Source organism: Streptopelia decaocto, assembly GCF_964273445.1.
Source record: "Streptopelia decaocto genome assembly, chromosome: 1".
Taxonomy (NCBI): domain Eukaryota; kingdom Metazoa; phylum Chordata; class Aves; order Columbiformes; family Columbidae; genus Streptopelia; species Streptopelia decaocto.
Window position 1 is genome coordinate 168,882,444 of NC_138663.1, and position 22,672 is coordinate 168,905,115.

General features: G+C 43.9%; 1 protein-coding gene and 1 long non-coding RNA gene across 6 annotated transcripts in view; one reads left to right on the forward strand and one right to left on the reverse strand.

Annotated features, from left to right (window-relative positions):
• Positions 1–7,612: 7,612 nt before the first annotated feature.
• LOC309439615 lies at positions 7,613–10,890 on the reverse strand. The gene is made up of 3 exons (XR_014184048.1): positions 10,303–10,890; positions 9,748–9,886; positions 7,613–7,745 (listed from the first exon to the last, which is right to left on the reverse strand). It is a non-coding gene; the product is annotated as an uncharacterized lncRNA (long non-coding RNA).
• Positions 10,891–11,452: 562 nt separating this feature from the next.
• The window catches only part of KLF12 (KLF transcription factor 12), a 255,559-nt gene continuing 244,339 nt past the window's right edge, over positions 11,453–22,672 (forward strand). For 3 of the 5 annotated variants that reach the window (XM_082063805.1, XM_082063809.1, XM_082063810.1), the window contains exon 1: positions 11,453–11,640. The gene's annotated coding sequence lies outside the window, so the exon portion shown is untranslated. Of the gene's footprint in view, positions 11,852–14,158; positions 14,779–22,672 lie in introns of those variants that run through there. The other 2 variants (XM_082063806.1, XM_082063807.1) reach the window with 2 other exon arrangements.

Here is a 22,672-nt window from a genome sequence, read left to right on the forward strand (position 1 = left end):
TACAAATTGACATAATCTCGGAACCTGGTCTCATACAGTGAAAACGGCTATCAAGGATGTTAACTGGAGTCCTAGAGTCCTTGGTGATCTTGGAGAAGTCATTTCAGTAGATCAGAGAGTGTCACTTAGGAAGCCAGGTGATTTGCTTCCCTTCTGATGGCTTACTGATGGCTTACTTAGTTTTTCTATGTGTCTGAGACATCAGGGACAAAGAGTCTTTGGAGAATATTTAATTAAGGAAACAGGGGCCGGATTTATAAATATCTGTAGTTACACCTAAAACACTTCAGAGCAGGATTAGCCTAGGTGACCTGGTGTTACCCACAAACACCCAAAGCACTCAGGACAGCAAAGACACGAGGAGCAACCAAGTCAGTGTCAAAAGAGCTGAAGTCCATGCCGAAGCCAAGTGTGCTCCTGATGCCTGCTGAAGTGTTTGGCATGACAAAGATGTCCACTGATGCCAATAACATTTAGAAACCTATTTTAGGATGAGTCAGGCCCTAAAGGTGAGTATCTTCCCACATTAGAGAGGGTGCAAAGGTGGTTGGTCCTGATGTAAATGCCTACAGGCCACATCTAGTCAGAAGTACCCCAGTTCCTCAGGCAAGCACAGCTAGTATGTGGAGTGGTGCTGGGAGATAAGTAGGAGATACATCACCTAGGTGCCTGCTATGTATTATTATTCTTATTCATAACATATTTAAAGCACTATACACTAAAATGTGCTTATTACATATTGTATTACATGTCATATATATATTATTGTCAGGGTACTGATGTATCATTTAAAAAAAAAAAAAAAACAAAAAGTGAGCTGATTCAGCCCCTGGAAAAGATGGCTAAGGTGCTCAGCATGAGAGATTACCACACCGTGACTCCCAACCCCATAAAGGTGCTGCCTGGCAGCCCACACTTAGGGTCCTCAGGTATTGAGACAGGGGAAATTCTGCCATATAACTGGTTTCTTGATTAGTTTAAGAGGCTCCCTGGTCAATATCCTGGCTGTGGTGAATCCTAGGCATCTGATTCTTTTCATGACATATACAGAATGAGTATTTCACACTGCATGGTATGAATTTAGTACTGGGAGGCTACAAGCGATGTGTGGCGAAACTTGGTATTGTCATGTTGACTGTGGATGGAAAGCCAGATGTCCAGAAGTTAAGCACAGTAGCTTGTAGGCTGGCAAATTTTGCTGGATTTAGCCTGTTGTCTGTGAAATGCTCAAACACTTGGAACAATGCCAAACAGTTACCTCATTCTCTATCTGCTGAAAGATTTACTTCAAGGCAGTCTGGGGGGAAAAAAAAAAAGAAAAGAGGAGAATTTCAGAGAAATACTGAGGGAAAATTATCTCCTCAGTTATATCATAATGCCATTAGGTACCTTTGCATGCTGCTATTAGGTGGGAGAGTGATTTTTCAGTATGATAGAAAGGCAGGCACGGTGATGGCCATGATGATGACGGATTTCCTCCTCAGGGCATCCTGGCCATCCAAGTCACTCTACTGGGAGAGCAATCTACTAAACATCTCCCCTGCACACACCCTTTCCCAAATAAACCTGTTCCTGGGCGAAGTGGGGGTATGTAAAAACCTGAAAGAGACTGAGGAAATTTCTAAGATGCTGTTCCCCTTCGCTACCTCCTTTTTGCCAAAAAAGAGACATTCAGGCCGCAGGACGTTCAGCACAGCAGCACCGAGGCTGCTGGCAGGGCTCTGCCAGAGCCCTTGACTCCACAATGCACTTTCCAACCTCCACCCACAGCAGCCGGCACTGATTCCTGTCCTGGTTGCAGGGGCAGGTTCCCCTCCGGGCTCCAGTGTGTAAAAAAGATGAGTGGAGGTCCCTAATGCTGGGGCTATGAGATGGTGATGCCTCGCAATCAGCCCCAGGTTTTCCAGGTTCAGTGTCATTTGCATTGCTGCAGGAGACATACCAAAGGCACAGCGGCATAAGAGGGAGCTTCTAATAAGGCTTTATAAATGAAAAGAAAGCTTGTTCAGATAAAAAAATGCGGCAGACTGAGGAAAAGGACGGAGCTGCCTTTTCTTTCTACCCCACGCCTGGCCTCATGCTCCGGTGTGTTTCCATGGAGGCTGTTGCTGTCACTGCATGGCTCACGCTGGAGTGTCACATTGGATGGGAGCCAGCTCAACAAGAGAAATAAAGTGAGTTTTTAAGAGGTAACGTGGTAAATGTTCTTCTCAGTCTGGCTACCAATATGTGCTGTCTAGCCTGAGGCACGCAGCACATATGGGTGCAGCTACTGAAGTTTGGTACTTTTAACTTCTTGAGTCACTTTTTACAAAACCAAAGGAGACACATTAGAGTAATTGAGGAGTAAAAGAAAAAAAAAAAAAAAAGTAAGGAAAGGCAAGGCTGAGCGATCTGATCTCAACAGTCTGCCATCACTGATTTCTCAGTTCTTATTCTGGGGCTTACAGGCTTTTCCACATGCCAGGAGACTATCCAAGCTGCTCGGGCACCGGCAGAGCGGGCAGCTGTCAGCAGCAGCAGGCAGCCGGGCAGCAAACACCCTGGCTTCGCTGGTGGTGCCCAGGCAGGTGACGGTGTCCAAGGCAGCAGCAGATGCTGGATTTGGGCCACCTGCTTGGGGCAGCTGTGAAGGTAGGTCTGCCCTCCTGCTCCCCCAGCAGCTGCTGGAGGAGGCAGCGTGGCTCCAGCTCCCTCTTCCTTTGTGGAAAAGTCAGTCTTACCTCCACTGCTGAGGCTCGAATGAGCTCTGGTGTTAGGTGTTCCGCAGAGAATTTGGTCAGCCTGTTTTGGGGGGCTGTGCTAGAAAGGACAACTCTTAAAGCAAAATATAGGTGAGGTCTGCTCTTCAAGCCACCAGTCTTGGTGGGATGGAACCGGTCAGAGGGATGGAACACCTCTCCTATGGGGAAAGGTTGAGAAACTTGGGGTTGTTCAGCCTGGAGGAGGCTCCAGAGAGACCTTATTGCAGCCTTTCAGTACTTAAAGGGGGGCTATAAGAAAGATGGGGATGGATTTTTTAGCAGGGCCTGTTGCAATAGGACAAGGGGTAATGGTTTTAAATGAAAAGAGAGGAGATTCAAGCTAGACATGAGGAAGAAATTTTTACACGGAGGATGGTGAAACACTGGCCCAGGTTGCCCAGAGAGGTGGTAGATGCCCCATCCCTGGAGACATTCCAGGCCAGGCTGGACGGGGCTCTGAGCAACCTGATCTAGTTGAAGATGTCCCTGCTCATTGCAGGGGGGTTGGACTAGATGACCTTCGAAGGTCCCTTCCAACCCAAACTATTCTGTGATTCTAAATTAGCTCCTTTCTCACTTAACTGTCTTCCAAGTCACTTCAGCAGCCATTTTGCCGTGTGCTCCTGGGTTTCTGGGTGAGCATCACAACCTCCTCCTCTTTTTCCCATCTGTCAGCTCAGTAGCGACAATAGGGCAGACTGGAGTTTCTTTCAGCTCATTCGATTTCTATGGTTAGCATTTGCCAAGTGCTCAACCAGTTGTAAAAATCATGTCATCAGTTGTCATTAGGACGAGAATTGATAACTGCTATTTACTGAGCTTTGCAGTCACTCAGATGAATTAATTCTCTTAGTTTTAAAAAAACAAAAGCCACACAAACAAGCTCAGGCATTAAGCAAGCAATCGCTACAATATGATGCTTAGGTTTTTCAGCTGTTAGAATGATACCCAGTGGCACAACTATGGTTAATAACCTGTGAAATTTCCCATTAAAAAACCCCAAACTATAACTCATTAAAAAAATAATTTACTCATCTGAAATGTGGTATGTACAACTGAATCCAGATGAAGCCTCTTAAAGCATGTGAGCTATCAACCTTTAATCCAGAAAGTACATGATCCAGAAATCACCATGACCATGCGTATGTCCATGATGCCCAGATGAAAACCCAGACATTTCAAGCCAACCTAATGAAGTAAGAGAAGTGTTGAACCATTTTCAATGTGTCCAATTTTGAATCTGATTCTGTATATTTTCATTTCTTGAGGCCGGGTAAGTATCTCTCAAATCCAAGAGATTCTGGTACTGGAAAAGCCAAGTTGTGTGGCCTTGAAATCAAAACAAAAGTTATGGACAGGAAAGCATGTCTAAGACAGGGTGGAACATGGTAAAGGAGAAATGCTGTCTGAGTAAAGAAAAAGCATCTAAGTGCTTATTTGTTTGCAGGTTTATTCTGTTGTAATTTATTTAACACCTCCATGGAGAACAAAGAATTTTACTGTAATAAAAACAACTGGGAAAAAACAGAATTTCTTGAAAATACTTGTTATACCTAAAACCTGTCAAGAAAAGTGTGAAAGATTTCTGTGATAATATCCGCAAAGAAGACATCGCAGATATTTTTGGCTGCCTACTAGGTACGAAATCAGATCTATGCCCAGCTGAACATGTTCCTTTGCTAACCTGCCTGCAGAATTCTTCTCAGTCCTGTGCACAAAACCCAACCACTTCTGACACATTTCTTCTGGCTTTGAAAATGCTCCTCCAGGTTTTTCACATGCAGAACTTCTTTTGCAGCCTATTAAACCCATGCACAGGGAACAAATTAGATTGGTGGATAACTTAAGAGCAATTGACTTCATCTCTATATGGACTTGTGCAAAGCCTTTGATGCTGTCCCACATGACATCCTTGTTTCTAGAAAGGGGAGACATGGATTTGATGGGTGGACCAGTGTAAAGGAATCGGCTGGATGGTCGCAATTAAAGAGACATGGTCAACGACTCGGATGTCCAGGCAGAGACCAGTGACGAGTGGTGCTCCTCATCAGGGGCCGGTATTGAGACTGGTGCTGTTTAACATCTTTGTTGAAATGGACAGTGAGACTGAGTGCACCCTCAGCAAGTTTTCTGACAACACCAAGCTGTGTGGTGCAGTTGACACGCTGGAGGGAAGGGACACCATCCAGAGGGACCTTGACAGGCTTGAGAGGTGGGCCTGGGCAAACCTCTTGAAGTTCAACAAGGCCAAGTGCAAGGTCCTACATATGGGTTGGGGCAATCCCAAGTACAAATACAGGCTGGGTGGAGAACAGATGGAGAATAGCCCTGAGGAGAAGAACTTGGGAGTGTCGGTTGATGAGAAGTTCAGCATGGCCCAGCAATGTGCACTTGCAGCCCAGAAAGCCAACCGTATCCTGTGCTGCATCAAAAGAAGAGTGACTGCAGGTCAAGGGAGGTGATTCTCCCCCTCGACTCTGCTCTCCTGAGACTCTACCTGGAGTCCTGTGACCAGCTCTGATGCCCCCAACATAAGAACATGGACCTGTTAGAGTGAGTCCAGAGGAGGAACATGAAGATAACCAGAGGGCTGAAGCACCTCTCCTATGAGGAAAGGCTGAGCGAGTTGAGGTTGTTCAGCCTGGAGAAGGCTCCAGAAAGACCTTTTAGCAGCCTTCCAGTACCTAAAGGGGACAAGTACCTACAAGACAGATGGAGAGGGTCTTTTTACAGGGTTATTTAGTGATACGACAGGGGGTAATAGCTTTAAACTGGGAAAAGGTAGATGTAGATCACATATGAGGAAGAAATTCTTCACAGTAAGGGTGGTGAGGCACTGGAACAGGCTGCCCGGAGAAGTTGTGGATGCCCCATCCCTGGAAGTGTTCAAGGCCAGGCTGGATGGGGCTTTGAGCAACCTGGTCTAGTGGAAGGTGTCCCTGCCCAGGGGGATTGGAAATAGGTGATCTTTAAGGTCCCTTCCAAACCAAACCTTTCTATGATTCTATGATAAGGCCACATGTACGCAGTGGAGAGCAAAATAACCAGGAGCCACAGAGAGCACAACACAGTGGGAGCTACCGGAAAATTTGGGAAGATTGTCCCACACAACCTCTCTATCTTACCAAAAGAGATATAGTAACTTTAATGTCCATGTAAGAATACAGTATGCCTCTCTTTATAAAGCACTGTTTAAGAAACCCTTTTCTTTTTGTCTCCTAAAAATCCAAAAAACATAGTATTCACTATGAGGACCTGAGATAATGGAATTGAAGATGGAGCTCAAAATGATGTAAGACATTTTCTCGGCATGATGTTTAGGTCCATAAATTCAGCAACAAACTACAGAGTTTTGAAAGGAAAATCCCGAGCAACTTGTTCCGTTCCTGGGTGTTGAACTGACATGGTGTCCAGAGCCAGGAAGTGCCTGTCTCCATTTTTTTTTCCTTACAAAAACATTAACCATACATTGGAGAGATGCAAAAACCAAAACCTCCTACTTTCCCAGGACGAGTTCCTTGATGATTTCCTACTCTCTATTCACTTTTGCCAATGTTGGATTATATTAAATAAGGAGCTGTCCTTCCTGTTCTTCTGCCTCTTAAATAAGATCATAACCCTTCAGGGGCTCTTGCTGAAAGAAGGCAAGTTTAAAATTAAAAAAAAAAAGTTCGTGATCTCAATCCAAGGTTAAAGAAAGGGCACAGAGCTTTTGGAGCAAGGGAGTGAAGCATTAGTACTGTGCGGCCTCACTTTCCTAGAAAATGTGACTTGGCAACATTGCTGGTCTAAATCTGGCAAATTGAATATTTTGGTCTCTATCCCTGGAGAAACACATGTACCTATTGTATCAGATTATAATTTTCCTCTTTTGTGCAGTGTAACTGAACTATTCTCCATTATATACTTTATTATATCAGAGAGGCTGCATTGTGTACACTAACACTGCCATTTATGTGCCAAGCTAGGTTGGTTTTGTTGTTATTTTTAAAGGAGAGCGGGATAAAGGGAAGATTTCCTGATCATCTAAGAACAATTGATTCATACGAAGTATAGAAAAAACACAAACGTGATGTACAAAAGCTATCATTTTCACACCCCAGGAATATTTCTGCTGATGTTTGAATGAGTCACATGAAATACGATAGTGCTACTTGTCCATTTTACTTCCACATTTTAGATTGACCACTTTGGTTAGTGGCCACCTAGAAGTTGACTGTAAACCCTTGCATTTGATGGCCGAGTGCCGTGCGTGTTGAAATATTTTAGAAGTAGATTCAAAGAAACAGAAACTGATGTCCTCACCTAAAAAAAAGTCTGTAGCCTCATGCTTGATGATGGCTCTTGGATAAAGGGGCAAAGCGCACGGAGCTGTGTTGAGCTTAACTCCAGTTTGAGTGGAGAAGGAGCAGAGGAAGCTCTTGGCAGATGATCACAGCCTGGACTGCAAGACAGCAACCATACCTGCAAGGCTTTATCTGCTGAGGTGGGCAATTCCTGAGCAAAAAAATCCCTGTTTACGTGCCTGTATCCAAAAGAGAAGGCTTGTGAAAGGAATTAGTAACACAATCTCTCAACTGCAGGTATTTGAATTGATTATCTGTCAATCCAAAGGTTTCCCTAAGTTCAGCAAATGAACACAATCTGTCTTCTAAAATATATCATGTAATTTGTTAAAGCTTTTGTCTAACCATGCGTCCCAAATAAAAACACATTTAGTTTTTGGTTTGGGTAGTAAGTTTGATTTTTTTTGTTTGTTTGTTTGAGTTAGAAAATTGAATACAAGCTGAAATGGAGCAAACAATAGATAACTTAAGAATGATATTTTTATGACTGGTGTTAATTTAAATGACAAAAATCTCACAATATTCAGCACATTACTGATTTATTTCAGATGTATTTTTATTTGTTTCAGGCTTGCATTGTTAAAATATGCTATTGATTTTTCTGTTTTCTTTTGTTCTGAGGTTCCAGTGTGCTCTCTGCTGGTGATGCCATTCCCTGTTTCGAGAAATGATTGAATCATTATGATTAAATTAAAAAAAAAAAAAAAGACTTAAAATATGCTTCAGTTAAAGGTAGAAGTTGCTAAATTGCTTTCAAGAGTTTTTTTATTGGCACATTTGCTGGATTAAGATCTAAAGCAAAATGCAAATAGGACAATGGATACTGGGGAAGAACAGTGAAGAAAATTCTGTACCAATGGAGGACAATTATAGGAGAGGAGCAGTATGGGGAGGTCTTATGGGGCCTCCTTTTTGGTAAGGTTTAGGAAACTCCAGTAGAGGAAGAGCAGCTACAGGAAGACTGGAAAGAGCCATCTGGGGTGGTAAGTACTGGGACTCAATAAAAGTGAATTAGTAGTACTGCTTTGTAGGCAATATGGTAGAAGTGGTACAGAATTACAGAAAAATTCTAAAATACACACATAAACACACTTATCTAGCTATGAAAAAGAAAGTAACCAGAAATGTTGCATAGGCAAACTCATTTTCCTGACTTCCAAATGTATGTTTTTCTATTTTTAGATTTGTGTATGGCAATACATTGTTAAGGTTCCCATTTAGAAACTGAAGACTCTTGTTTCTGAAAAAATAGCATGCTGAAAAGTCCCGTTGATTAATAGGAAATATAATTAAAGGTCCTTCTTTCGAGAAAAAAAAATGCAGGGAAAAAAAAAAAGAGAACTTTCTAAATCTTTATAAATACTGAATGTTTTAGAAGTATTTCTGTGTTAAAACGTAAGCCAGAACATTTTCAAATCGACGATGTATGTTCGGCTTTGTTAAGCTGGATGAGAATGGAAACAGAAGGGTCAGGTATATGGAGTGAGCCAAGATGGTGATTTAGTAGGACAGGTTTTCCATAAAAGCATGTGATTGAGAACTACATTTCTCTATAAATCTGTGATATATATCAAATACTAATGTGTAATATCCCTACTTCTGTATCAATCTATTGATATATAATCATGTAATAAATTTCTCCTCTGAATGTAGCTACATATTTTTTGCTTTAGATACTGCCCTGCAAATTCATGCATATGGGTAATAGTTCTTAGTAGCAGGCAATAGACCATGTAAACAGCCAACATAGCACATAATGAAGCTCATAGAGAACAAATTTTATCACCAAATGTCAGTCAGCCAACCCCTCTTCTAGATGATTTCCTTAGATATATTAGATAAATTAATAAAATATTTCTAAGTATGACAAAATAAATATTGATGTTTTAAAATATTTTATCTGAAATCCAATGGAAATGAGCTTCGTCTGCTTCTCAGGGCACAGCAATGTGTGTAACACCATGTTTCTCTGTTACACACCTTATCACATCGACTACATGCAATCTTCCTGCTATCACTACTCATTTTTCATGTGCCAAGTACTGATTAATCCTTTAACCTCAGTAGGTAGAAACCAGTTCTTCTCTGCAGAACGTTCAGTGCTGGGAAATCATTGCTCCCTGTTCCAAGTGTTTAAGAAGGTTGCATGTTAATACTCATGTTTTTTATTGATTAATCTGAATATAAGCTAAGCATCTATCCAGGGAATGTTTCTGGTGGTGTTCTACAGTAGCCTGCCTCCTGTGGGATTGCATATTTTATCTTTAAAACAAGTGTTACAATATTAACATCTGACTGGATTAAAATCTTCCGAAATTTAATGAATCATATATATAACTTACGATGAGTTGTTGGAACTGGTTTTGCATCTAAAGAAATAATATAAGGAAATATGTTGCTTGGGTCATCAGACAGCACTTTAACTCTATGCTCACTTTTCTCCAAAGGAAATGATTACACTAGAGGCAAAATTATAATAGCAAATCATGCCTAATCTCCTTTATACCTTGAGGGGACATGTAGTTATATGGACTGTGAGGTTGACTTCTGTTCATATGCATTTTGACATTTTTTATTTGCTTTTCTGCCTTTTTTTTTTTTAACCTTGTGGAAATAGGGGTAAGATGCAGCGACAAACAGCAAAAGGGTTGCATTACCTTTATACCAAGAGGCGGCAGAGCACTAGTTACAGGGAGAGCACGTGAAGCAATGCACAGGTGTATTTCAGGCAGTTGGTATGAAATCCTCCCAGGGAACAAACATTGGTTCTGGTTCTTCTGGCTTCCTCAGTAAATACTGTGTAGAGCAGCAAACATTAGCTTGTATTTACTGAAAGTAATAGCGTTTTAGCAGTAATTATTTACCTGAGCTCAGCCTGGCTTTCTGTGTAAATACACAAGCTATACAGGCTTTTCAAACACACACCACAGGCCAACATACTGGACAAGGAATCTCTCTTTTTGTATATTATTTACCAGATTATTGGGATCCTCTAGAGCTGTTGAGCCAAGTTTGAATTTGGGGAGGACGAGGGGTGGAGATCATGAGGAACTTGCCATTCTCTACGTGCTCTGACCACAGGTTTTGCCCCATCTAGGACGAGGGCAGCACGTTGGCTATTCACAAGGTTATTAAACTTCCTTAAATTGAATTCCACCCACCGGAGCACTGCCCAGACACCACATTAGCAGCCAGGGCTGGTCAAAGCTCACCTGCCTTCTGGCCATGCCGTGTTTACTTCACGCAACGGGAACCACAGGGGAGGAGGCAGAAAACAGCCACATCAGCTTTACTTTAACAAAGGGCTGAGGGAATTCCGAGGTAACCTGTCAGGCCAGCCAAATAGCTTTGACACCGGTCAGGCATGGGCCAGGACCTCTCCACCGAAATACTTCACTGTGTAAGAACGCTTTTCAAAAGAAACAGGAGATTTGGTCCTTGAAGTTCAATCCTGATTCTCTGGATTGGTATTTTTATTTCCCGGGGTTTTTAAAATTCTTCTTTAAAATACATCCGTGTTGTGAACAAACTTCAAGATTTTTGATTCTGTTTCTCTGTGTATTGTTATTAAAAACCGTTACAAACCTGTATTTGCAGCTCTTATGTGTGGAAAAAAAAAAAACCCAACCTTCCCATAAAGGAAGTTCTCAGTTTGCAGAGGCGCGACTCAGACTTACATGCGAAAAAAAGAAAAAAGAAAAAAATCACCTCACATACTTCCCACGAGCTGCAGTGTAAAAAATAATAATAATAAAAAGAATGCTAAAGGAGAGGTTTGCAGCGCCCAGCCGCTGCCAGCCCGCCAGGTAACGGCGCGGCCGCAGCGCCCGGCCCGGCCAGCGGAGACGAACCGAGGAGAGAAGCGACCGCCGCCCCCTCCGCCCGTGCCCCCGGCAGCGCGGCCCCGCCCGCCCTCCCGCTCACCCGCGGGGCTCCCCGCAGCGCCCTGTCCCTCCGTCTCCCCTTTTCCCGGCGCTCCCCTCAGCACCCCCATGGCCCAGTGTGTGTCCCCCCGCCCCGGGCTCTCCCCGTACCCCGCCGAGCCGCGCCGGACACCCCGTTAACCCGTCCCGGCCCCGCCTGCCCTCAGCGCCCCCCCCGTGCCGGGCCTCCCGCTGCCGGCCCCGCCCTGCCCCTCCCCTCGGCGCCCCGCTGCCCTGCCCCCCGCGGCCGGGCGGCCGTGAGCTGGGGCCGCGGCCGGGGCCGGGCGGTGCGGCCGGGCGTTCCCGTCCCCACCCCGCGGGGCGGGGCGGGGCGGGCGGCGCACCGGGGCGGCCGAGGGGCGGGGGCGCGGCCCCTCCCCTCCCCCCGCCCGGCTGCCGGTGGGGGCGGGGACGCGCCGCATGCCAGCGACGCCACCGGCGCCCGCCGCGGCCGGAGCAGGGGCCGGGAGCTGGGGAGGGGGGACACCGGTTCGGAGCGGGGCCCTTTGTCTGAGCGACCGGTGGGGTGTCACGGCGGCGGCCCCACCGTGAGGCGAGGCGAGGCGAGGCGGCGCCGGGAGCCTCCACCCCCGGCCCACCCTGCCCCTGGCTCATCATGTGACGCGGGTAAGTCGGCGGCGAGCGCCGCGGTTCCCCGGGGCTGCCCCCATTCATTTCCCGGGGACGGCGGCGAGCCCGGGGCCGCCGCTGCTGTGAGTGCGGGTGTGTGGGTGAGTGCGTGTGACACTGCCCCGGGCGGACAGACAGACAGTCAGAGAGCGGGGACCCTGTGTCAGGGGAAGGAAACAGTTTCTCCTGCTCTGCCGCTTCTGCTCAGGTCTGTGCCGATTCCCTTTCTTATCAGAATAAACGCCTAACGTGTATTTTTTTTTTTTTTTTGCTGCTGTCCCAATCAGCTTTAAAAAAAAAAAATCGCTCCTGTACTGAAGTTAAATAATTGTGAAGAAAAGCGGGGGTAGGGCGCCCCCCCTTTCCCCTTCCCTCAGCGCCGCCGGGGCGAGCGGGGGGTTAACGGCGGTTAACGGTGCCCTCCCCGCTCCCTCCTCTCCGTGCCCCCCCATGTGTGTGTGTGTGTGTGTGTGTGTGTGCTGGGGGCCGCCCCCGCCGCCCGCCCGAACTTTTCCTGCAACTTTCCCGCTGAGGCTTTGGGGGGGGATGTGAGGGAAGGGGAGGGGGGCGCGGTGAAAAAAAGCAAGGGGGGGGAAAAAAAAGAAATAAATGCAAAAAGCGATAAGAGAGGAGTGATGAGCTGGGATCGCCCCAGCCCTTTGTGCTGCCGGCCCCGGGCCGCCGCCGTGCCCCTGCGCCTTTTTTGGGGGGGGGGGGGGTGAGAAAAAATTAATACATTAAAAAAAAATTAACTATTTTTTTAAAATCAGAGTGTAACGCTAATGGGGGAAGAAATCGGAGTGTAACGCCGTGGGGGTAGAAAAATAAAAATTGCAGGGTAACGCTGTGCTACCTTCTACAGAAATAATTATCTTCTGTTAAAATAAATACTTGCTCTTCTAGAAGTCGTCTGGCGTTGCTTGGGGAGCAAACCGCTGGTATTTATGCTAAAAGCGTGTGCCCAAAGCGTGCCCCGTGGCGTCGGTGTCATCCCATGAAGCCCACCAAGAGCTTTTTGCTGCTGAGATGAAATTTGGGCTCCTGTCTGCCTCCCCTCAAAATCCCGTTAGGGTGGTGCAGGATTTTGGGGGGAGGCGGATAGGAGACACAAAATGGGTTATTTTATATTTTCCCCTGCTGTGGTTTGCAGGGATGTGATGCTTCACTCCAGGCGGTGGGTTTTTTTGGACCTTGGCTCCCGCAAATGGGCTTATGTGAAAAATAGCTGGTTTACGCGCTTAGGGAGCAGGTATGGGCAGTTTGGTAGGAGGCACCGAAGAGAAGTTCGCTTGCATCGGGATTTATATTGAGCTTGTAAAATCCAGCTAGCTTTTGGCAGTCCCCCTCCCCCCCCCGAAAATAAGTAAGTAAACCAATTTATTTATTTTAATTATCCATCATGGAAATAAATGGTATTATTCTCCCTCCCCCCTCGCCCCTTTTCTTTTTGCTTTTCCCTTTTTGTATCGTCACGGCAGGTAGATATTCGCGGCAACTTTGCGAGGCTGCTTTATATAGTGCTGGCGTGTGGGCTCCATTTTCTGCTTTCTGGTTGGTCTACAACTCTGAAATGTACTGGAACAGCAAAGTGGTCTTAGCGTGGGATTAGTAACTGTGCTGAATAGGTCACAGATGGGGCGATAGGAGCATTTTATTAATGACGTAAGGCTGCATGAAACAAGTCTGCTTTTTCTTTTTTTTTAATATTCATGCTGGGGGAGGGGGAATATCTTTCTAATGGGATGTAATCAACTTGAAACCGCTGTCTGCAAGCTGGCATGTCACCTATCGTCACAAACCAACCACGCATAGTGAAGGAAACATTGCATATGGATTTTTTTTTTTTAATTTTTTTGTATTTTTCCCCTCCCCATGCTGCCTGAGGCTTTGGCAGCCGGTTGGAGCTGCCGCTGCTGCGCTGCCGGCGGGTGCCCGGGCTGGAGCCTGGTGAGATGACATCACCCCCTTGGCGGCTGGGGAGCAGCACCCAGATTTTCCTTTTTTGAAATTGTTTATTTATTTTTTCCCTTTTATTATTTCCCCCCCTTTTCTGTGCCTAGTACATGTTTGGGGGGGGGGAGGGGGATAGGCTGGGGAGCACCTTTATTTAGGCAAACCTTTTCCTTAGAATACTGACAGCTTTACAAGGTGGCTTGGGCTCTTTTTTTTTGTTTGTTTGGTTTTTTTTGTTATTCCTCTGGAGTAGTCCATAGCATTTAAAGAGGGTTGCAAAAAAATCCTATTTTCTCTTCTGTCCCCCAGCTGTGAGGAAAAAGGCTTTTTGAGGAGATATGCCATGGGGTGTTTGATGAGTGACTGCGTGTGTGCTGGAGGGGCTGGGAAGGAGTTTAGGATGTGGGAGATACTATTTGGTTTCTGCTTCTGATAGTGAGGCAATATCAGACGTGTAAAGAAAGGGGGATGGGAAATGAGGCATTTTAAATTTTTTTAACATTTAGCGGTAGTATTTCCAGACCTTCCTGTGCTCTCTTGTAGAAAAAAAACCTTTGCTGGAAAGGCCCCTGGGAGCCCAGGAGGACCATGTGTAACAACTTTTAAAAATAAACTTTTGGATTCCAGGACAGGCTAATCGCGGAGCCCTCTGCCAGCTGTTTCTGTCAGGATTAGCCAGACCTGAACGTACGCAAGCAGAGTTTCACTTCAGACCAGAGGAGGCTGAAATGCAGCAGGGTTGAACCGGCTCTTCTTGCCCCAGGAGATGGTTGACTGGGCTCGGTGAAGGGTTTGGGCTGCAAAGCCCCATGGTAGCGACCGTCTTCGTCTTCACCCAGACCAGGGTGGTGCCTGACAGTACCCACCGTAATCAAATAGAAATACAGACCATGTTTTTGAGGAAATGGGTGATGCCACTCCCGGGTGCTTGGGAAGCCCTTTGCCACACAGCAGGGTTGCAGAATGTCCGTGTAACTCAGGTTTCAGCTCTAGAAGGGCATCCTACTGTTCAGATTTTGTATGGCTTATAAAATAAAGGGAAGGTATGTGCCTTTGCCCATTGCTGGGTAGACGATGCCTGCTTGCACTAGCCTTCCCAAAGTCATAGTGCTGTCGCCTCTGCGCTTGAGGCTGCTGGATCACCGCCATTCAGGATGGACAACCTCCTCGCTCCTTCCTTCAGTAAGTGCAACTTGCATTGTGTGACAGCTCTTGTCAGTACAGGGTTGGTTTTGACAAGTCTTTGTTCAAATCAAGTAAAATGCGAGACTGGGGATGAGGTGTTTGTATATTAATAAAGCTGGGGAAATAATTTGGTTTTTTTTACTCAAGTGTTTTTGGTTGTGGCTTGTGATGTGTTGTCTCTTGATTTGTTGGAGGATGATTGTGGTTTGCCTTCCTTGATGCATCTACAAAGTGAAACAAAATACTAATTTTTTTTTAATGGAAATTTCATTTTTAGAAAAGCTGAAATGGATGCAGCACCGAGACTTTGACCTTCTCAGCTCCTGACTAGTGGTTGTTTACTACAGCTGCAGCTGTGCGTCTTTGAAAGAGGAGGAGCTGCAAAGACAAGCATGCTCCCTTTCCCTGGCTAAGAAGGAAACATATAATGAGCGTGCTGTTTCAAAGTGAGATGTGAAGGAAAGTATTGAGCAGTCAGGTTATGGCTTTTCTTTTTGTGCAAGGAGTGCTGTATATGTAAGACAAATTTTGAGTTTTGTAAGTGCAAATGTGAAAGCATGCAATGACTACCCTTCCTATGCAGTGAAAAATGTGTTTTTTTTTTTTTTAATTAAATGCATGCTTATGCTAGAAAAGATAAATGCTTTTGCACTAGAGTACTAAGGACATTCTCAACGTTGATCGTCAGTGGAAAAAGCTCCATGCAATGTTACCCTGTGTTCAACAGCTGAACTTTAGACAGTCCTCTTACTTCAACTGATTTTTTTTTTTTAAAGTTGGTAATAAAATAAAAAAAAAGGAACAACAGTTACATTTGAGGATTCAGTGTAAAAAATATTCTTTCAGTTTATAGCCAGGCAGCCAGGCATAGAGTTATGTTGACAAACTTGACTGGGGCTTTGACTAGACCTGATATATGTATGTAGCACTGTTGCAAAAGTGGGTAAAATTGGACCAGTGTGAGGACAGCTATGCAGTCTCTTTTGTTTTATACATATGAAAACACCCAACTGTGCTAGTGGTGCTGTGTTTACATTTGGAAGCTCTTTTCTGTGCAGAAGGTCTGCTTAGACTTGGCACCCTAAAATCTGTGAACTTTCTCATACTTCTGCAAAGTTTGGTGTGACTGGTGGGTCTGAAGTTTTTTTTTCCCTGAGTCTGTGCTGTTGTGTTTGCTCCCAAGCATTAACTATAACACAAAAATGATAGGATATTCTTTAATAACTTTTATTTACTTTTTTTGGCAGCAGAGAATTCTTAAAATAATACTGGGAGACAGAAGGAAGAGAAAAAATGAACATGGCTTTGCCAGCAAAGTCAGTATATCTACACTGTATGTAACACTGAGCTTTGTGGACTTTTGTTTCTTGAGTTTGGTGTAAAATCTCATGGTATGAATCAGGAAACATGATCTATACTTTGGTCTAAACCAAAATCAAATTATAATATACAAATATTTTTTGCGTTTGTTTCTACTGCAGAACGATGTATCTTGATTTGGAGAAGACAACTTTAAATTATGGTGTGTCTTGGTCCTACAACTATTTCTGTCATTTCCTGTGTTTTTGAGAAGGGATGGTGGCATGAGCCATCCCAGTGCTTCTCAGCTGAAATATATGGTAAAACTTGGGAGAGTGTGTATGAAGTCATGTGAAATAAATTCAGGGACTCTGTGCTTCATAGTGACTATGTTTCTGCATGCTTTCCACATCTGTGCACATCAGCTCCTGGGTCAGAAGAACCCCTTCAGCTGCAGGTACAAGGGTAGGACTTGTCTAGGTGTTGGCTTGCTGGTTATCCCTTTTATTTATTTATTATTTTAAAAAGTTCAGTAAAATCAGGAGGATGCAAAAGCTAAGGTATATGATTACTAAAATTCTGTGTGTTAGGGTCAAGGGAGATCCCATGATTAAGGACCATTAAAAGTATGTGTTTGGTGATATTGAATAACATTTGCCAAGGCAGTTGCACACTGTCATTTCCTACCCTCTGAATGCAATCCTAGCAGTGTCTTTTTTTTCTTTTTTTTTTTTTTTAATCACCTGGTTTATTTGTTCATAGATTTATTTATTTATTTATTTATTATTGAAAGAAATGCAATCGTGCAATGTTGTTTATCCTTTTTTGGGTCACTTGTAGTGCTGGCGTTGACAGGCTTTGGAGTTGCAGTGCAGACCAGCACCCCTTGAGCTATGGAATGTCTGGTTAGCAGTTGCAAGCTTTTGTCCTCTCTGTGAACCAGCTTCCAGGACAGGAATGAAACACGCGCTTTGCTCATGGCTGATGTGGTGTTTGCTACATAGCAGAGTAATGATGGGACTCAAAAATCCTGAGCTTTTTGCCTGGCTGTGGGGCGAGTGTGTTCTCGTCGTTTAAATGTAGAACAATCAAATGCATGACCTTGGACATCAGTGCCACAAAGGGGATAATTAATCAGGTGATCTGTTGTGTCAGGAAACCTGAGTTCTGGTCCTGGTTTTGTTGGATGTCATGGATGACCGCTTTGTTACCCTCTCTGTAAGGTGGTAAGCAGTGACCCTAATTGCTAATTAGTGTGGGGTGTTGTCAGGAGGTCAGAGCTCTGAAGATTAGGAGGTTATAAAGGCTAACCCTCATCCTCCCTCTGCCTACCTGCATAGTCCAGTGGAGGGCTACAGAGATGATCACGGGTCTGGAGCATCTTTCTTATGAGGAAAGGCTGAGAGACCTGGGTCTGTTCCGCCTGGAGAAGAGAAGAGGGGATCTTATTTGTGCTTATAAATATCTCAAGGGTGGGTGTCAGGACGATAGGACCAGGCTCTTTTCAGTGGTGCTTAATGATAGGCACACAGGAGGTTCCATCTGAATATGAGGAGAAACTTCTTTACTTTGAGGGTTCCAGAGCACTGGAACAGGCTGCCCAGAGAGGCTGTGGAGTCTTCTTCTCTGAGGACATTCAAAACCTGCCTGGACACATTCCCGTGCCCTTGGGTGAACCTGCTTTAGCAGATGGGTTGGACAAGGCGATCTCCAGAGGTACCTTCAAACCCCAACCGTTCTGTGATTCTCTGCCTTGGCTGAGAAGAGCTTGGCTGGTGGTGGTGTTTGCATCTCTTTTCTGGAGCCTTATATGGGTCCTTGACAATTGGAAGTAAGTTTAGGTCCATTAGTAGAATTGGAGGTGCTACCAGCAAGCTCTGGAAGCCTTTCTGAGCCTGGGAGAACTGTAATTCTCAGGTTTTTTGTTCAAGTCTCGGCAGGCTGACATCATGGGTAAAGACAATAATCTAACCCCAGCAGTTTCTGTCTTTTTCTGTGGATCCCTGTGGGAGAATCTTTCCAAACAAAACATTCTGAATTATTTTTTAGCTTTCTTTTCCACAACCAAAATTGTTAAAAGTGACTGATGTGTTCTCAAAAACTTCCAATTCAAGCTTTGCAGAAGCAGTCACTGTGAATTTCAGCTGAAATGACTGAAGTTTGTTATATAGAATAATGCAATATTGGAAACTTGCAGCATGATTTTCAAATAATAACTGTGACTGTTGTCATTTACCATGGATGTTATTAGTTTTTTTTCCATGGGACCAGCATTTTCAGATGATCTGCTAAACGTGAAAACTCCTTTTACAGCAGATGCGATAACACGTTGTCATCCAAGGTAGCCACTGAGATATTTGAGGTTAGTGGTATCAGTTGCCCATTCTTACTTGGAAAAAAAAGAAACTGAAAACTGTTGTGAGCATTATGTAGTAACATTTGACAAAAATCTGAGCAGGACTTGACTTTAAATAATACAGATTTGTTTGTTTGTTTGTTGTCTTTATTTTGAGTGTGCAATGCTGGCAAAAACCAGTATTGAGTTAGTCTTCAAGTATGGGTTGGCAGTGCTCTGGAAGAGCATCTAAAGAGCTGTGACTGATGACACTTTAAAATCTTTTAAAGTGTTGGATGGTAGTTGGAGCTCTTCCAGTTCCTTTTTCAAAGAATCTTTCAGTTGCAAGAAAATTTGGGTTAAGTGAGAACTGAAAAGATTTCCCTTAAAAAAACAAAGGTGGGGAAAAACATTATTTTCCGGTTTCTATAAATCAGTAACACAATGAAACTTGGTTAGATGGAACCAGTGAAAAACTAAGGAAATCTTTTGTATAGACAGTGCCATACAGAATTTTGAAAGGAAAAAGAAGAGCAAACTGAATTATTTTTCCCCATTTGAAAGGGAGAGCATGCAAACTCAGTCTAGTTAGCAGGCTGCTATTTCAGAAAGCATTGCCATTTTCATTTTTATTTTCCCTATCTGTGTTCGGCTAAACCAACGTTTTGCTAAAATGTCTCTGACATTTGTCTAAAGAGTATATATCAATAATTACGGACTCTGTTTTGAGAAGGTGATAGATTTGTGATTTTTGGTTGATTCTATTTGGATAAAGTTTATGATAGTCACATTGAACAATTAAATATAAACATAGCACAAATTGAAAAATATAATGAGATTTAGGACACTTTTTATTCTTTGCATCCCAGACAGCATCCAAGATGGATTTATTTTGTGCTTGCCAGAGATGTGCTCTCCTTTATGTTTCACGTGTTGCTGGATTTAGGAAGACAGTATTTCTTTTTCATTGCTGTGCTAAAGAAGTATGTGGGCTGGGCAGGGATGGGAGCCTTGGGTCTGTGCATAGCAGTTGCAGACACTTGCCCAAGTCAGTTCTGGTGGATAGCTTGAATAAAATACATTCCTTTCCCAAAAAGAGGAGCCTAACTTGTCCTTGCCTCAGAGGCATGTACTAAAATCATGATGCCAAAATCATTCTCGTGGTTCAAAAGACCATCAGAAAGCCTCTCTGTTGGCTGACGGTAGAGGAAATCTCAGATGTTTAGCTCGTGCATGGATGCGTGCACTGTGCTTGTTTAAAGATAGGTGAGAGGACAACAAATGGTAGGACAAGGGGTAATGGGTTCAGACTGGAACACAAGAGGTTCCACTTCAATTTGAGAAGAAACTTCTTCTCAGTGAGGGTGCCAGAGCACTGGAACAGGCTGCCCAGGGGGTTTGTGGAGTCTCCTTCTCTGGAGACATTCAAAACGTGCCTGGGACACATTCCTGTGTAACCTCATCTAGGTGTTCCTGCTCTGGCGGGGGCATTGGACTAGATGATCTTCTGAGCTCCCTTCCAATCCCTAACATTCTGTGATTCTCTGTGAGGAGACCTGCACTGCTGGAGTCCTGGGAGAAGCATTCCTGGCCCTGCAGGATTTGGTGGCGGTGAGGAAGGAATAGCAGTTTTGTGGCTTTTGTTATTTGGTGCTTAAGTTACCCCATGTGTTGTGAGAGCAGCCACCCTGAAGCCAGGCTATGGTTTCATATGATAGGGGCAGCACTAGGAGCGTAGCGGTTTGGTACCCAGGCCCTCTTGTGAGCAGAGAGCGTAGCCTGAGATCATCAACAGAAAGGAAATACATTTGTATTTTCAGATCCCTCCCAAATATTATTGAACTTTCACCTGTGTGTGACTTTCATTGGCATTTCTTTTTCCTTGTCTTGGAAAAAGAAAAAAGAGGAGAAAGTTTCTTCTTGTGATGAATTCTGGCAGCAGTCGATGCTGCATGTTCCCATCCATCAGTTCTCATCCCTGTGTTTGGCTGTGGCTCTGCCTCTTGCCATCACTGCTGCCCAGCCCCTCTTTGGCTGAGGGTTGCTGGTTTCTCATCCTCTTCCTCTTGCTGTAACCCTTCTGTGGGTATGGCGAATGGAACAGTGTCTCGTCATTAAAAAACTTCTTTAATTGTTATTTCCAGTCACATTTTCTGGATCCTGGATTATTTTAAAGCTGCCTTCAGTTTATGAGAAGTGTAGCAACTTTAACTTCTCTTCCTTTTCTGCTTTTTCTTAGAAACATTTCTGCTTGTACTGTTGTGCTTTTATATTTTACTATATATATATTTGTAGCATATATATATATATTTAAAACTGCTACTTACTCCCCGTGAGGCATATTTTCTTGGTGGTTCAGTGGCAATCCTTCTGAGCAGAGCTGCCCTCCCGAGAGCGTGGCTTTCCGTGACAGTGCCTCCCTGGTTAGAGAGCAGGGCAGGTAGGGTGGTGAGGATGCTCCCCTGCGTTTGGCCGTGGGTGTTGAAGTGTCTGTCAGCAGACCCAGAGCCAGGGTTGGTCCTGCATCCAGGCTGGCTCCTTGGATATTGCTGTCATGTCATAAATAGAAACATGAGGGTAGCATGAAAAGTCTTTTCATATCGGTTAAATATTAGAAATATGAAAATAGTCAGTGGAAATATTCTCCTTGTGTTATACAATGTTAAAACTAATTCAGCAAACCTGAAAATTTTTATCTGTATCAAGGAATCTGTAAAAATAATTTTTATAGGAGGGAGCAGAAATGAGACACATGCTACGGCAATCATTTGATATGATCTAAACCAGTAATCCGAGTCAGCATTTGTCATTATAGTGTTTTCAGTTTAAACGTTGAATGACCAGACTGCTGCTTCTGTGAAGCTTGAGGACTGGCAACGGTGTCAAGTATGGGAATTGTGTCCTAAAAACATTTAGACAGCGCTGCAAGTGCCGTAGAAGAAGTGAAGCCACATTTAACCAACGTGTGAGTTGCAAAGACTTTTAAGGATTTCTGCTTGGATGAACAAGTTTGAATTTAGCCACAGGTGCTGAATTCAATTCGTTCTCCTGGATTGTAATGTGAACCCTGTTTTTGGAGACTAATCTAGTGCTGTATATCTGGTAGGAGGCTTCCAGCTTGAAAGTGAGCTCTTAGTTTAAAAGCAAAACAGCCTAGAAGGACTCCTAAACCACTGAACTATCATCCTTGCTCTTGGTGCCTGATAACGGCTTTCCTAGCTGTCTGTACATCAATCTCCTGCGTAAACATGAAGTCCCATGTTGAGAGGGGGATTTAATTCCTTGTGTCATAGGCTAAAGGACATGTTAGGTACCTCCCCCCCATAGACTAGCATGTAAAATACAGTTTAATTCTGCAATGACTTAGTGAAAAGCTTTGATAAGCTTCTGTTCAAGGTCTTAATTGAAGAGTGAAGCTTCATTTGGAGTTCATTGTCATCCTAAAGGATGGTTTCGGATGATGGCTGGTTCTGTTCAAAGTCTTTAGTTGGTGGTGAACGTGCTAGCGTTTAAGCAGGTAGCAGATGGAACCTACTGTAATGATAAATGAAGTTATACTCACTGAGAGCAGTACTTGATGAAGTGAGAAGAAGTACAAGATCTCAACATGGGATCAAATTGTAGATTCGTTGACTTGAAGATCAGAAAAGACGATTGTGATCATCTAGTTCAATTTAAATTATGCCATGAGTAGGGTGTCATCTTGCTGTGTGAAATCCTCACGGTCCCTTGGAGCTGGAACACTTTGTGAGTACATGTTTGTAATGTAAAAAAAACTTCATGTGATGGGGAATCCACTGTTGTCTTTGGTAAGCTGTTCTAGTGGTTATAATTACCCTAATCTCTATGCATTATTTGTGATCTGAATTTATCCATATATTTGTGCTTCCAGCCACTTAACCTTGTTATACCTCTGTCTCTTAAGTGAGTGGTTGACCAGTTTCCTGTCAATTCCTTCTCCATCTTCATTTTCAGAGTTCACATAATTGAACAGTGTTTTAATTTGCGGCTGTTGAAGAGGGTGAATTGATTTAAATCATTTTGACTTTAAAGTGGCTGGCAAGAGAACTTGATTTGAACAATCAGTTTAAATCTTGTTTGGTTTTTGCAGTTCTTACTGATTTTCTGTTCTCAGTGACATTTAATGTGCTGATACACAGCAGACGGAGTAGTCTTTATGCAGAGTATACTCAAATTTTTAGTCAAGAGAATACGTTGTATGCATACCCACATACTGAACAAGTTTGTGAAGTTAAT